Here is a 15965-nt window from a genome sequence, read left to right as displayed (position 1 = left end):
TATTGTGGACTCAACATCACAGGCTTTACCAGCTTTACTTACATTTATTCACATTAATTACAAATCTGCTGCTTGAAACAGCTGGTTGATGGGGACTTCTGTGTGAGAACAGAGTACAAATGTAGAAAGGGATTCAAAAACTTGTTGGAAACTGCGTTCTGAAACCAGAGGTGAGTCAAAACCACAGCACTGTGAGGGAAACAGAGTCAGTAAATGACACACAAACCACAAACCACTTGTTTAACAGCATGAATAACCTAAAGACCATGTAAGGGTGTTTATTCGTTATTGAACTTTGTGTCATCTAAATCATCCTTACATATTTACTAATGTTTTTTTTTTTTTTTTTTTTTCATGTCATAAAGTTCCAGATTACTCAGATGAATCAGACGTCCTGCAGTCACAGAAGACTGTTTACAGATCCGTGAGATTGAATAACTACAGGATGAATTATAGACTGAGAAAATAAAACCCTATAAATACAGCACAAGAATAATCTGATATATGTTTGTGATTTCTAGTCTCTTGTGAAGACCTGAACATTATCCTTCATCACCACATCAGCTCCTGAACTCGTCTGATCACAAACAGATCTGTGTCTCACTGCTGCACTCATTCTGCATGAACACTCAATCTCTGCTTCTGTCTCGTTTTACCCCAATATTCTTAACATATATATTTTTTCTGAATTATTAACTGAATAAGATTCATCTAGCCACAATTTCCTTTGGCATTAATGACAAATACTTGGATTTCTGTGTAGCAGCTTTGAAATGAGATGGATAGTGACAAATGCTCTACAAATTAAATGACAATCAAGAATGTTTGTATCACACTGTTAGCATAAACTGCTAAATGAGTCTAAAACTGACAACAACAAAATGAAAACAACTGTTAAATCTTGTATTATTACACATTGCATTGAAGTACATCTTATCAGTTCTTATTTTTCCCAGTGTAATATTTATGTTTTTCTTCCAGCATTTCAATCATTGCTAACAATAAATGAGCTCTGTCACACTTTCTCTGCTTGCACCACTCTTCTCTCCTCTTATGAAATATGGGAGCGCCAGAATGAATTATGGCTTCTACAGTCCCTTATTTTTATTTTCAGTTCATTCCTAGGTTACAAAGTAGCTTTTTGTCACCATGGTCACTGATTAAAACTGTTAGTTAGTTGTTTAGTTAGTTGTCATATTTACACTCCTGAGTTTCTGCTTTTTGTCTCTGGGTCTTGCCTTTAATTTGCCCAGACAGGGTTGTTCCATGCATCTGATGATCTGCATCTTGTTTTTGGATTGTTTTTTTAATGGTATTATGAGTATGTTAACTAATAATTAACAGTTTAAGATTTGCTTTGGATAAGTTTAAGTTTGTAATTTTCATTGAATATTAAGTCAAGTCAAGTCACCTTTATTTATGTAGCGCTTTATACAAAATACATTGCGTCAAAGCAACTGAGCAATTAGGAAAACAGTGTGTCAATAATGCAAAATGACAGTTCATCATTGAATTCAGTGATGTCATCTCTGTTTATTTTTAATAGTGTCTGTGCATTTATTTGCAATCAAAATCAACGATATAGCTGTAGATGAAGTGACCCCAACTAATTAAGCCAGAGGCGACAGCGGCAAGGAACCGAAACTCCATCGGTGACAGAATGAAGAAAAAAACCTTGGGAGAAACCAGCCTCAGTTGGGGGTCAGTTCTCCTCTGACCAGACGAAACCAGTAGTTCAATTCCAGGCTGCAGCAAAGTCAGATTGTGCAGAAGAATCATCTGTTTCCTGTGGTCTTGTCCTGGTGCTCCTCTGAGACAAGGTCTTTACAGGTGATCTGTATCTGGGGCTCTAGTTGTCCTGGTCTCCGCTGTCTTTCAGGGCAGTAGAGGTCCTTTCTAGGTGCTGATCCACCACCGGAATAAGAGAGAAACAAACTAATAATATAGCTGCAAGCAGCGATGGCGGGCTCAAGCCACCAATGCCATCACCACCCCGGTGGCATCAGGTAAACTGTGCCCAGCGGGCACATGCATTCACAATATCCCTCTGGCAGTGAGGTTTTAAAGGATAGAGGGGAGCGTAGAGGGGAGCGTGCATTTGCAGTGGCTGGGCCACGACTCTGGAATACCCTGCCTTTAGAGATCAGACTGGCCCCTTCCTTGTCTATTTTTAAATCTTTGCTAAAAACTTTTTTATTTTCCTTAGTGTACTGACTACTGTGTTATGCTACATTTTGAAATGGGTGGTTTTAAATTTTTTGTCTGGTCTATTTTTATGTATGTGTAATATTCTTGCTCTTATGTTAAAGCACTTTGGTCAGCCAGGAGGCTGTTGTAAATGCGCTATACAAATAAATTGAACTTGAACTAGAACTTGAACTTGATATGGCAGTTAAAGGGTTAATCCGAATCATCTAGACTTTAAAATCACATTCACAGAACAATATATATATATATATATATATATATAACTTTAGTAACACTTTACAATAAGATTTCATTTATAAACATTATGTTAACATGAACAATATTTATATAGCATTCATTCATGTCAGTTAATATTCCAAACTTAAACATTAAAACATTGTTTTATTGTGATTTTTTTTCCAAGCACATTTTACCAATTCCAAACCATATCAATCTTAATAACTACCATTATTTTTTATTTAATCATTTATGAGTGCTATACAATAGTCCAGGAAAGCTGGAAGAGAAAAACAGGTCAAGAAGAACTGACAAAAGAATTGCAAAAGAATTAGGAATTAATGTGAAGATTAATTTTTAGTCAATTCTGCAAGACAGACTTTCAGGAAAGGAGGTGGAATAAAAATGAGCTCCTAAATCTTAATCCCAGATTCTGGAAGATATATTCCTCAAACCATCGGACAAGAGAAGGTGGTGCTGGTCCTTCACGAGTCACTCTAATCTGTTCATAAAGCATATATATAAAGTCTTAATATATAGTATTTCACAATACTTCATGGTATTCTAATTAAATATTTTTTTGGAATCTTAGATCTCTCAGAACCTGACACATTGTAATTCTGAGACTCCAGGAAAGTGGCAGTTCTGTAAAATGTTGGCGCTGGAGACTAAATGCTCACTGATAGTTTCACACCTAATTCACTTAAAACACACACAAACACACACACACAGTGACAGAGGGACAGAGTGACATCAGATGTATGTTTTTTAATTTTTCTGCCATCCATATAATGTTGTATAGTCATGAAACTATGCATATTTCCTCAGAATGACTTGTCTTCTATGTGTACATTTTTTTGAAGTGTTTAGAAGCTGCACTTTTTTTTACTGGTTCCTTTTTTACTATTATTTCAAAAAATCACCACGACAAAACCATTCAAGCTATCCAAAATTCATTCACACCTGTTCTGTAAGATTAATTCTTTAAACAGTGGTAAAAGAGGATGTGGTGCTGAACCTTCAAGAGTCACTTAAAACGTATCTGTCCATAAAGCCTATTAAGAATTATTCTTAATATACAGTTCACAATACTTCAGCTTGTTATTCTAATTAAGTGAGGGTCATTTTATCAGTAAAATTCCTAAAATACATATTATTTTATTTGAAAGATTTCTATAAATTATTTAAATCATACTCGTTTCTCCAATAATTATTTAAAAGTAATCCTATAGCTCCCTCTGGTGGCCATTATAGGTACTAAGAATTGCAAGCTTGATTTATAAGTTATGATAGTTTTAATTTTATGCTGGCTCTTGAAAATGATAAAGCTATGAAACTTACTGTGCTTCCTTCAAATGAGGACTTCTACTTATATAAAAAATTATGAAGAGTTAGAATGAAAAATTTTAAAGATATAGTAAAATAACTATTGTATTTTTTATGTTACTTTAATAAATCTCTATGGCAACACCATTTAAGCTATCCTAAACCCATTCACAATTTAACATCTCAGTATATTGGCATCATGTTGAAAAAGGAGTATGGAGTAGTATGAGGAGGAGTATGAATTCATTTACAGGCTGATTTTATCATAAATCCACAATAAAATTTCTGAGTTCTGTATCAATCTGTGTTGTTGTTGTTTGTTTATTTTTATCTTTTATTTTTCATAGGAAGATAACTGACCCTTTACTCTCCTTTTTAATAAATGTGCTTATAAACCAAGGACAAGCTATTTATAGCTGTATTTATAAACTGCTTACTACTGACTATTAATATTGGGACAAGGCTTTATAAAGCATGAACTGACTATTTACTAATGAGTGCAGTTATTATAAAGTGTTACCAATGAATTTGCTAATGTTAACAAATTAGACATTATTTTACAGTGTTATCAAATCCTTAAATGACTCATAAGCATTTGTGAAAGTTCTGCTTGCATTACATCTTAGTATTGATCTGTGAGCTGAACAGATTTACTGTTACATCCATGAGATTATGTAAATTAAAATAAATATAATGTCACAGGATGTCATAGGTCAGTATCAAATGAGTTTGAAATTATTATTTGCAGCACAAATAAGGTTTTTTTAGGTTTTTAAAAAATCCCTAAAACTGTCAGAAAAAGGTTAAGGCCTAAGCTATTTCTATGTGAGTGGCTAATTTTATTTTTGTTTTTATAATTGTAATACACAAACTATGAAATTATACAAAATGTATAAAAAGATAAATAAATAAATACGCACACATTAAAAAAGCAGCCAAGTCGAATGAGTTTCCTTTTTTATATAGATTAAAATTGAAGACAGAAGCAAGTGGTAAATGTGGTCACTTTAATATTCAAATCCAGTAGATCCAGTTTATGTTCACGTGGCTGTTTTCGTTTATAGTCGCCAAGCTATTATGTGTTTTGAAATAATCTTGTCCGTGATGTGTTCGTTCGTACGACGAAAGCCAGAATCCTGCAGCTCGAGAGATGTGTTATTCTGCCAGTCGCGCTTTCAAATAGTCTTGCACACTTAAACAGGTCACAAACACCTGCATTTAGCTCTTGTTGTGTTACAATGGGTTTATTGTGTGCATTTGTGGTAATATTTTATTTAAAAAAGCTCTTAAACAAGAATAAATTCGTTTGTTTTGAGCTGGACACTGTACGCGCTGATCGGAGGCGTGATTTCAGATAGGCAGCTGCAAATATTTCATTTTCACACAAACAGTTCAAAAACATCTTAATTTAGCTCTTGGTGTGTTCTAATTGGTTGATTGTGTGATATCGCTGTAATAATTTATTTTTAAAAGCTTTAAAACAGGAATAAATTCGTTTTCTCTGAGCTCTTTACTCCAGACGCTCGTGATCACAGCGGTGATTCATCTCTCCTATTTCTCACGTATCTCTGGCCAGAAATAATTTATCCATGAGCCCTGAACCGGTAATAATCAGATATGTTGGTTTAGCTTGTCAGTGTGAATTAAATCTAAGTATTTGTTTGTATTTTTAACCGATTTAAAAGTGAAAGTAAAAGTCCGGGAATTGAACCTGTAGGGGCGCTATTTCTCTCAGACAATGGAAGTCTGAAGCACATATACTCAAACAGAGGGACAAAGTGAGATGAGATGTCTGACAGTTTTTTTAATTTTCTGTTATCCATACAGTGTTGTAAAGTCGTGAAACTATGCATATTTCCTCAGAATGACTTTTTCATCTGTATGAAAAAATTATTTGACGTGTTTGGAAGCTGCAATTTAAAAATACAATAATGATTCCCTTTGTAAGGTCATTTAAAAAAATCACCACGGCAAAACCATTCAAGCTATCCAAAATCCATTCACAATTTAAGTTCCTATCAGAAATACTGATGTGTGTTCAGAGTTTTGTGAAATTCTAAGTATGTTATTTGCCTCAAAATCACCTGAGAAGTATTCCAGTTTGACATGTTGCCACGGCAACAATTTTTTAGATATCAATATCCCCCTTGCAGATTTATATCGGCTGTGTTTTAACATTATTCTGATGAAGTTTGAAGCAAATCGAGTAATAATAAGATGCTGAATTCAAATCATTTTGAAAATGACACACTTCCTTCTGCCAGTTGGTGGCGCTATAACTTTGACTCCTAATAGTCACATATATGCGATCGACATCATACAACGAATAATCTGATGAAGTTTGATTAAAATCAGGAAATGTATGTGGATGGTATTAGACACTTCCTGTTTCTAATTTCTCGCCATAATTTCAACGCCTCGCCACGAGCAAACCGTTCGAGATATCAAAAATCCCATGGCAATTTTTCATCCCCAGTGTCTTGAGATCATGTTGACCGAGTTTGGCGGCAATCGAGAAAAAAACCTATGACAAGTATTTCAAATTCCAGAGCATGCGCTTTTTACATAACTCTAAATAGCTGACTTCCTGTTGGGTGGAGCCTATGACATGCAATACGAAAGTTGTTCGGCACGATGAGATCTATATGTGTACTGAGTTTCATATGAATATGTGCAAGTATGTGTGAGCTATACATCAACATTTCTGACTGTGTTCCAGGGGGCGCCGTAGAGCCCCTGTGCCACGCCCGGGTCCCAGCCTCTGCAGGCTCCTAAAGGCCACAGATTCCAAAGTGTGCGCAAATTTTCAAGAGTTTTTGAGTATGTTAAGGACCCCAAAAGCCCCCACAACTTTGACGAAAAATTTGAATACTAAACCCTAAATAGCCAACTTCCTGTTGGGCGGAGCCCATGATATGCAATACAAAAGTTGTTTGGATTGATGAGATTTATATGTGTACCGAGTTTCATACGTCTACGAGCAAGAATGTATGATATATGGCCCTCCATATTCCAGGGGGCGCTGTAGAGCCCCTGTGCCACGCCCGTGTATCAGTCTCTGCCCGACCCTAATGGCCGCAGGTTCCAATCTGTGTGCCAATTTTCAAGACTTTTTAAGCATGTTAAGGGCCCCAAAAGCCCCCGAGACGTTGGAAAAAAAAAAAAAAAATAATAATAATAATAATAATAATAAAAAATAATCCTAAGGAAAACAATAGGCCTCTCGCCCTTTGGGCTTGAGCCCTAATTAGAGTAGATGCCATTCTTCTAATGATGTAGCAAGTACAGAGGGTGTTATGGGAAGTGTTCCTGGTTCCAGTTTACCTAATTTTGATATTCTAGGTATTATCAGATTGCCTGAGTTTTGAGAATGTAGCAGATGTAGAGGAGTATAATGTAAAAGGAGCTCACTCAAATACTGAGGTGCTAAACCATTCAGGGCTTTATAAGTAATAAGCAATATTTTAAAATCTATACGATGTTTGATAGGGAGCCAGTGCAGCGTGGACAGGACCGGGCTAATATGGTCATACTTCCTGGTTCTAGTAAGGACTCTTGCTGCTGCATTTTGGACTAGCTGTAGTTTGTTTACAAAGCGTGCATAACAACCACCCAATAAAGCATTACAATAATCTAACCTTAAGGTCATAAATGCATAGATTAACATTTCTGCATTTGACATTGAGAGCATAGGCCATAATTTAGATATATTTTTGAGATTGAAAAATGCAGTTTTACAAATGCTAGAAATTTGACTTTCTAAGGAAAGATTGCGATCAAGTAGCACACCTAGGTTCCTAACTGATGACGAAGAATTAACAGAGCAGCCATCAAGTCTTAGACAGTGTTCTAGGTTATTATATGCAGAGTTTTTAGGACCTAATTAACACCTCAGAATTTAGCAGTAAGAAATTACTCATCATCCAGTTTTTTTTATACCGACTATGCATTCCATTCGTTTTTGAAATTGGTGTGTTTCACTGGGCTGCGAAGAAATATAGAGCTGATTATCATCAGCATAACAGTGAAAGCTAACACCATGTACCCTGATGATATCTCCCAAGGGTAACATATAAAGCGTGAAGAGTAGCGGACCTAGTACTGAGCCTTGAGGTACTCTATACTGCACTTGTGATCGATATGATACATCTTCATTCACTGCTACGAATTGATGGTGGTCATATAAGTACGATTTAAACCATGCTTATGCACTTCCATTAATGCCAACAAGGTGATCAAGTCTATGCAAAATAATCTTGTGGTCAATTGTGTCAAATGCAGCACTAAGATCCAATAGAACTAATAGAGAGATACACCCACGATCAGATGATAAGAGCAGATCATTTGTAACTCTAAGGAGTGCAGTCTCAGTACTATGATACGGTCTAAATCCTGACTGGAAATCCTCACATATACCATTTTCTACATTTTCTAGTATCTTGGACAGAAATGGGAGATTCGAGATTGGTCTATAATTAACTAGTTCTTTATGTTTTTTTGATGAGAGGCTTAATAACAGCCAGTTTGAAGGTTTTGGGGACATATCCTAATAACAATGAGGATCTATGACTTCTGGAAGCACCTCTTTTAGGAGCTTAGATGGTATAGGGTCTAACATACATGTTGTTGGTTTAGATGATTTAACAAGTTTATACAATTGTTCCTCTCCTATAGTAGAAAATGAGTGGAACTGTTCCTCAGGGGGTCTATAGTGCACTGTCTGATGTGATACTGTAGCTGACGGCTGAATGGTTGCAATTTTATCTCTAATAGTATTTAGTATTTTAGAAGTAAAGTAGTTCATAAAGTCATTACTGCTGTGGTGTTGGGAAATGTCAACACTTGTTGAAGCTTTATGTTTCGTTAATTTAGCCACTGTATTGAATAAATACCTGTGGTTATGTTTATTTTCTTCTAAGAGAGAAGAAGAAAAGTAATCGGATCTAGCAGTTTTAATGCTTCTTTGTAGGATAGGTTACTTTCCTGCCAAGCAATACGAAATACCTCTAGTTTTGTTTTCCTCCAGCTGCGCTCCATTTTTCGGGCTGCTCTCTTTAGGGTGCGAGTATGCTCATTATACCATGGTGTAAGACTGGTTTCCGTAACCTTCCTTATGCGTAAAGGAGCAACTGTATTTAAAGTGCTAGAAAAGAGAGAGTCCATAGTTTCTGTTACATCATCAAGTTGTTCTGAGGTTTTGGATATGCTAAGGAATTTGGATACATCAGGAAGATAACTTAAAAAGCAGTCTTTTGTGGTAGAAGTGATGGTTCTTCGATACTTGTAACAAGAAGTAGAATTTACAATTTTGGCTATATGAAGTTTGTACAAAACTAAATAATGATCTGAGAAATCATCACTTGGCTGCATAATTTCAACACTATCAACATCAATTACATGTAACAGTATTAAATCTAGAGTATTATTTCGACAATGAGTAGGTCCTGAAACGTGTTGTCTAACCCCAATAGAGTTCACAATGTCTGTTCTCTACTATATGTCTCTGTGTTCGTTTTGGGGTGGTGTTGGTGCAGTGGACAAGACACATTTCTTTGGTGTGAGAGACCAGGGTTCGAATCCACTGTGAGACACCAATGTGTCGCTGAGCAAGACACTTAACCCCTAGTTGCTTCAGAGACGTGCGACCTCTGACATAGATAAATTAAAATTCAAATGGTGGCCTGTGTACAGTAGCCAGTACAAACATAACAAGGGATTTATCATTAACATTTGTTTCTCTGGATAATGTTATATGAAGCACATTACTTCAAACGAGTTATACTTGAAGCCTGCCATCTGAGAAATCCTGAAAATCAGTCTTTGGAGTGGTTTCACAATGTTGATAAGACAAGACATTTAATTAATGATTGATGTATCAGATGTTATTTTGAATATGAATAGCAGCAAGTAACTGTCCATCTGTCTTTCAGTGCTGTCATTCCTTCCATGTGTCGTCCAGCAACACAATGATAATGCTAGTGTTTTTTAACTTATAATAACAAATGCATTATAATATAATGCATGTGTAAGATAGTTTTGTCAAGATCAGGAAGTTCTTACAGTGCAGTGACATTGTGTTCACAGAGCGGTTAGATTAACACAAGCAGCCAATCAACACTTCAGCCAAAACCACACATCTTTCCGGTTTGGCAGTCATCATGTTTCCTGTTCTGAATTAAAGCCCTTTGCTGTTCGCAGAATATCAGGGTGTAGCTTCTTTTCAGAAGTGAGGGGGACAGAAATCACACAAACAAACACACACACACACACACACACACACACACACACACACTCACACACCCGAACACACACACGAACACACACACACACACGCACGCACACACATGCACACACGCGCACACACACACACACACACACACGCACACACACACACACGCACACACACACACATATATTTATATATATAAAACAATACAATATGACATTTCTATAATCTATATAGCCTATAGGCTCAGTGGTAGAGCATTGCGTTTGCAGTGCAAAAGGTTGTGGGTTCAAATTCCAGGAAACACATATAACAATATATAACATAACAAAACACAAGACCAATGTTGCAGACTGAAGAAACTCATTTCTCAACACGCCCAAAATGTTGACATGGAGATTCATAACAGAATGTCACTTTACATATTGTACTGCAAGTTTACTGAAAAAAAAAAAAAAAAAAAAAATCCTAGACATTGTCTCTTCGCCTAGCTGGATCTGGCCAGAGAATTTCATCAACATCGCAGGCAAGGTTGTCATTAGCAAGACACCTTGGAAGGAAACGTCTTGAATGAGGAATCCATCCTTGTATTGCTGCTACCTCCATCTGGTCACAGGCCTCCTCCATGGCTTGGACGAGGGGAACCTCAGCCTGGAGACGGAGATCATATACCTTCCACCGCCATGCCGAAAACTCTTCTATAGGGTTGAGGAATGGAGAGTATGGTGGAAGATATAGGACGGTGAAATGTGGATGTTGCTGAAACCAGTTCTGAACCAGAGCGGAGCGGTGGAAAGACACATTGTCCCAGACATTAATGTATTGCATATGATCGATTTGATTTGCTGCGGTTATGTTGTGCAATTGGTCCAAGAATGGAAGCATGAGTGCTGTGTTGTAAGGGCCCATATGGGTATGGCGGTGGAGGACCCCATTCTGTGTAATGGCTGCACAGAGTGTTATATTACCCCCACGTTGCCCTGGGACGTTGACTATAGCCCTGTGGCCAATGAGGTTTCTTCCCCTCCTTCGTGTCCTTGCCAGGTGGAACCCAGCCTCATCTACGTAAATGAACTCATGCTGGATCTCCTCTCCATCCATTCGTAAAACTCTCTGAAGAACAGGGTCAGGCAAAGTTGTGTAGTTCAAGATCACACTGCTAAAGTGAGTACATACCTCTGCATAATCATGCCGCAGTCGTTTCACCCTTTCAGAATTGCGCTCGAAAGGCTCTCGATAAAATTGGTTCATCTGAATATGTTTTTTTTTAGGATGCGTGCCAGTGTTGATGTTGAGACCTGATGGATATTGTTGAAACTGACGTGGTTATTGACAATGTTAGCTTGGAGCTGATTGAGTGCTATAGCATTGTTGGCCAAAACCATGTTTACTATCTCCCTCTCTTACTGTTCTGTGAACATAGGAGGTCTTCCCCCTTGTCGTTCCTGACCCTCAATCCTATGTAGAAAAAAAGTACAGTATACAATAGTACAGTAATTTCACAGGAAAAGGTAAATGCTGATAGTGCATAGAATACAGTACTGTAAGCAGTTACTGAAACCGTGCAGATGTTTTTGATATGATGATATTTTTACAATACCTATTTTCCAGTCTAAATGTTCTTATCACACTTGCCACTGTGTATCGGCTTAGATTTGTCTGTACTCGCAGTCCAGCCTCCCTCAGCGTCAGGCCGTGGTTGACAACCAGTGTTGTGCGGATCTCATTCATCAGATTCTGTCCTCTTTCTGTCCTTCTTGTCTTCCTCTTCCTCCTCCTCCAGCATGGCCTCCATCTCTTCCTCTGTTGATTCCTCTTCCTCCTCTTCCTCCTTGTCCTCCTCCATGTTCTTCTCCTCGTTCTCCTCCTTGTCTTACTCTTGACTCTTTCCATTGTGCTTGAAGACAGATGAACTCACCTGCTGTTTTTTATAGTGCTTATACACCTGATTGCTGTGTCTACAACTAAGCAAACAATTGTTTCCACACCTGATGACTGTGTTGAACCAATTGGTTGGACGGTGCGGTAATTTGACAGTCAGTGCTTTGGTATTGCAAGGAAGTGACTTCATGATAGATTTTTGTGTGTAATGTATGTTAAGTGTGTTTAGTTTTTTGCAAATCACTGTGTGTAGAGTTTTGCAACAAGTGTGAGGTTGAAAATGTGCTTATAGTTGTGCAAATATGGGCTGATGTTTTGCTTCTTGAGTGTAAGGTTTTGCTGATAGTATACTACTTTTAATTTTAGTGTGTAAGCAATCCAAAAAAACTGTAAAACAATAAAAAAATGTTAGTCTGAATGCACTGTTTTTTTTATTGATTCATTTATTTATTTTTTTGGATAAAAGCGTCTGCCAAGTGCATAATATTTTAAAAGTTAATATTCCTGTGATCAAAGGTGTATTTTCATCATCATTACTCCAGTCTTCAGTGTCAAATTCTTCAGAAATCATTATAATATTCTGAATTGCTGATTATCAATATTTAAAACATTCATGTGAAATAAAAAGCTTTTGCAACATTATACACTATATCATTTAACCCCTAACTTACTTGTAAGCATCGCCGAAGGCCCCAGTTTACAGGGGATCTGTATCTGGGGCTCTAGTTGTCCTGGTCTCCGCTGTCTTTCAAGGATGTAGAGGTCCTTTCTAGGTGCTGATCCACCATCTGGTCTGGATACGAGAAACAGACTAATATTAGCATAGATGCCATTCTTCTAATGATGTAGCAAGTACATCGGGTGTTATGGGAAGTGTTTCCGGTTCCGGTTTACCTCATTAATCCAAACTTCTAATATTTGGATATTAGAAGTGTATTAGTGTGTTATTTGTAAACTAGGTTAAGAGATGGGTCTTTAATCTATAAACACAATTTCAAAAAAGTTGGAAAAAAGGACACTTTACAAATTGTGAATAATTTTTTTAGGAAACTTTAATTTTCTTTGCTAAGTAAACATGTTATTAATAAAGAATTCTATTCACAGACAAGCAGATGAGTCCAGAATAAGAAAACAATGTGTTTAAGTATGTGTCAAGCATTTTTCTCCCATAGAAAACTATTAGACTAAAAGGAAAACGCATAATGGATTCAAATGTGTTTTAAAAAGAACAAACTCAGTAAACATTTGTAATAAAGCATTCTATTTACAGTCAAGCAGATTATGGGAGGAAAATGCCTAAAGTGTAATTAAACACGTTGCATTGTATATTCTGGGCTCATATCTGCTTGTCTATGAATAGAATGCTTTAATAATAATTATATTATTTTATAAAGTTTACTGAGTTTGGTCTTTTTAAAACACCATTTTAATGCATAAAGCCACATAGACGACTTTCATGTTATATGTTTTATAATGTCACAATAATTAATTTGTGAATTCGACTGGTCCTAAAGATTAAATTTGCAGCATGTAACATTTCGTGATTCAGTAAATCAGACATAGTGTGTAAAGTTAACAATAAACAACTATGCATTCAAATGAAGGCTTTGTAAAACTGCACAGCGTTTTTAGCTTTTTTTATCAACATACTCCATCCTACACCAACTACTGGATTTCCTTTCATGTATGTCTATGAAAGACGATCGAACCAATCAGAGTAGGTATGGGGCGGGCGACACGTGCAGCCCCGCCTCCATGGTTAGGCTGCAGCCGGGTGTACACGGCATCAAGAGGAATCTTGAGCAAGGTTTAATCTAATAAATAAACTTAAAAACATCTGACTACAAACAGACCTGCGTGGGATATTTCTACTTCTCCTCTCTTTGAGAGGCGTGCCTCATCACGCTGTTGTCTTTACTGCCAGAAATCTGATTATCAGCAGGTCGACAGTTGAAGACAGTGCTGTTGAGTCACCAACCTGTTCTTCAGATTTCTCTCTGATCCCATCACACAACAGTGTCAGAGAGTCAGTGAGATGATGATCCTCCTTCAGCTTCATATCTGAACTCTGATGTCTCTTATTTCTGTTACTGTCTTGAATCTCAAACTAAAGGCTTTTGTGTTTCAAGTGATAATATAGTTGTGCCATGTAATGCTTGAAGATGATGACAACCGTCAGTGTGTATTGGCATTTTCAATCATTCCTCACCTGTACATGGAAACAGGTCAAATACAATTATGTCAAATACTATTTTATTTAAAGGGGTCATCAGATGCCCATTTTCCACAAGTTGACATGATTCTTTAGGGTCTTAAGGACAAGTCTGTAACATAGTTTGGTTAAAATTTCTCAATGGTAGTGTAAAAAACAACAACATATTTTTAACCCTTTCTTTTTCAGAGCACACAGTTTTATTGCATTTTCCTTTAAATGTTAATGAGCTCTGATTACTGCTCCCCCTTTCTTCCGAGCTGCTAAGAAAGGGCGATTTGCAAAGATTCATTAAAAAAACCTTACACTCAATTCTTCTGTTGGTGAAGCTGGATCATGAATGATTCGCGTAAACATAGACACATTTAGGCTAATCAGGAGCACTTAAGATTTAAGTGCATGTAGCATTTTATAGATACAAAAAATATGTACAATATATAAATTTTTCCAGGCCAGAAAACACATTTGGCCTCTACTCTGTACAAATAAGTTCTGCATAGCTAAATATGTCAACTGCACAAATGAAATATACCGAACCATTATCATCTCCAGTGCTTGTTGCATAAATGTAGAATATGGTGAAAACATGAATAATAAATGCATATAAAATAAATGGTATAAACGGTACAAACATATCCAGAAAACAATCTAAAGCATGTAAAAATGTACAAGAATATTAAAAATTACCTAATACATGAAATGTATGAGGCCGTGCAAAATTAAAAATATTTTGTAAAAAAAAGTCTCTGTGTCACACAGATGCAGATCAAACATTCATCGAGTTAAATTGTTGTCATTAAAGTGCAGCATTTGAGATAAAGATCTGAGAGAATAGTTAGCAATGGAATCTGTGATGATGATGATGATGAAGATGATGGCGATGATGATGAAGATGATCTGTTTTCAGCTGCTGGTGTCTCAGAGGTCTGGTGTTTGTCCTTGAGAACATCTGAAGGGTTTTGATGTGAGAATCTCACCTCAGCTTTAACTCAGAGTGACTCTTTACAGGCTCATCTAAATCACATTAGACTAGAAATCACAAACATATTCAGATATTCTCATTGTTTGGAATTTATGGTTAATATGATCAAAATAATACATCAATTAAACAATCACACATCTGTAAATATTGAATTCATCTGTGACTGCAGAAAGTCAGTCTGATGAATCTCTCTATGACAGGAGTGTATATCTAGGTGATATCTAGCATAAGCTCCATAATAAACAGATACTTACATTCTGGATTTATTCTATCCATACTGCTCCGTCTAACAAGTCTCCGTCTGCTTTTCTCTCGAGATCCACTGGTTTGTGTCTCATTTCTGGCCTCTTTTCTAGTTCTCTTGTTTTTTGCTGTTCTGTGGATTCTCATGCTCCAGCAGTTTTCTGTATGCGTTTTCCTTTCTACACTCCATTTATATCTATTATCACACAAAGTCAACAGTTTTAAAGTGATATAACATATGTGAATTCAAATCAAATCCTGACCAATCAGCAGCACGAACTCGGTGTGATTAGAAGATGCATTAAGATTAGAATATTCCTAATAAATAAATAATAAAATACTGCATGTGAAGTATTTTGTACAGTTTTCTCCTCTCACCTCATGTTTGATCCTGTTTGATTGGTTAGAACGACACTTTAAAGCTCCATCTGGATTGAGAGACACTGAAAAACATTAGGTATAAAACTTCAGGTGTACATTTTCAAAAGTCTTAGTACAAAACTCCATTGTGATGACACTTGATGTCATCCATTTTCAAAACTGAACTCCGGTTTTTATTACAGTTATATTACACACATTTTAACTCCACATAATCATTGTTTCAAAATAAGAGATTATTGTTATATTTAATGAGAACGTTTGATTTAAACACTGTTATCCATATTAGAAAT

The 15965-nt window shown here is 36.5% G+C and overlaps 1 long non-coding RNA gene across 1 annotated transcript; it reads right to left on the bottom strand.

The window, feature by feature from the left end:
* Window positions 1-14368: 14368 nt before the first annotated feature.
* On the bottom strand, window positions 14369-15739 carry LOC127986378 (uncharacterized). Its single transcript, XR_008160845.1, has 3 exons — window positions 15673-15739; window positions 15306-15490; window positions 14369-15098 (listed from the first exon to the last, which is right to left on the bottom strand). It is a non-coding gene; the product is annotated as an uncharacterized LOC127986378 (long non-coding RNA).
* Between the last annotated feature and the right edge of the window lie 226 nt (window positions 15740-15965).

The sequence above is a fragment of the Carassius gibelio genome, chromosome B21 (genome assembly GCF_023724105.1).
Source record: "Carassius gibelio isolate Cgi1373 ecotype wild population from Czech Republic chromosome B21, carGib1.2-hapl.c, whole genome shotgun sequence".
Taxonomy (NCBI): domain Eukaryota; kingdom Metazoa; phylum Chordata; class Actinopteri; order Cypriniformes; family Cyprinidae; genus Carassius; species Carassius gibelio.
Note: the sequence above shows the minus strand (reverse complement) of the source record. Positions and strands in the feature narration are given on the sequence as shown.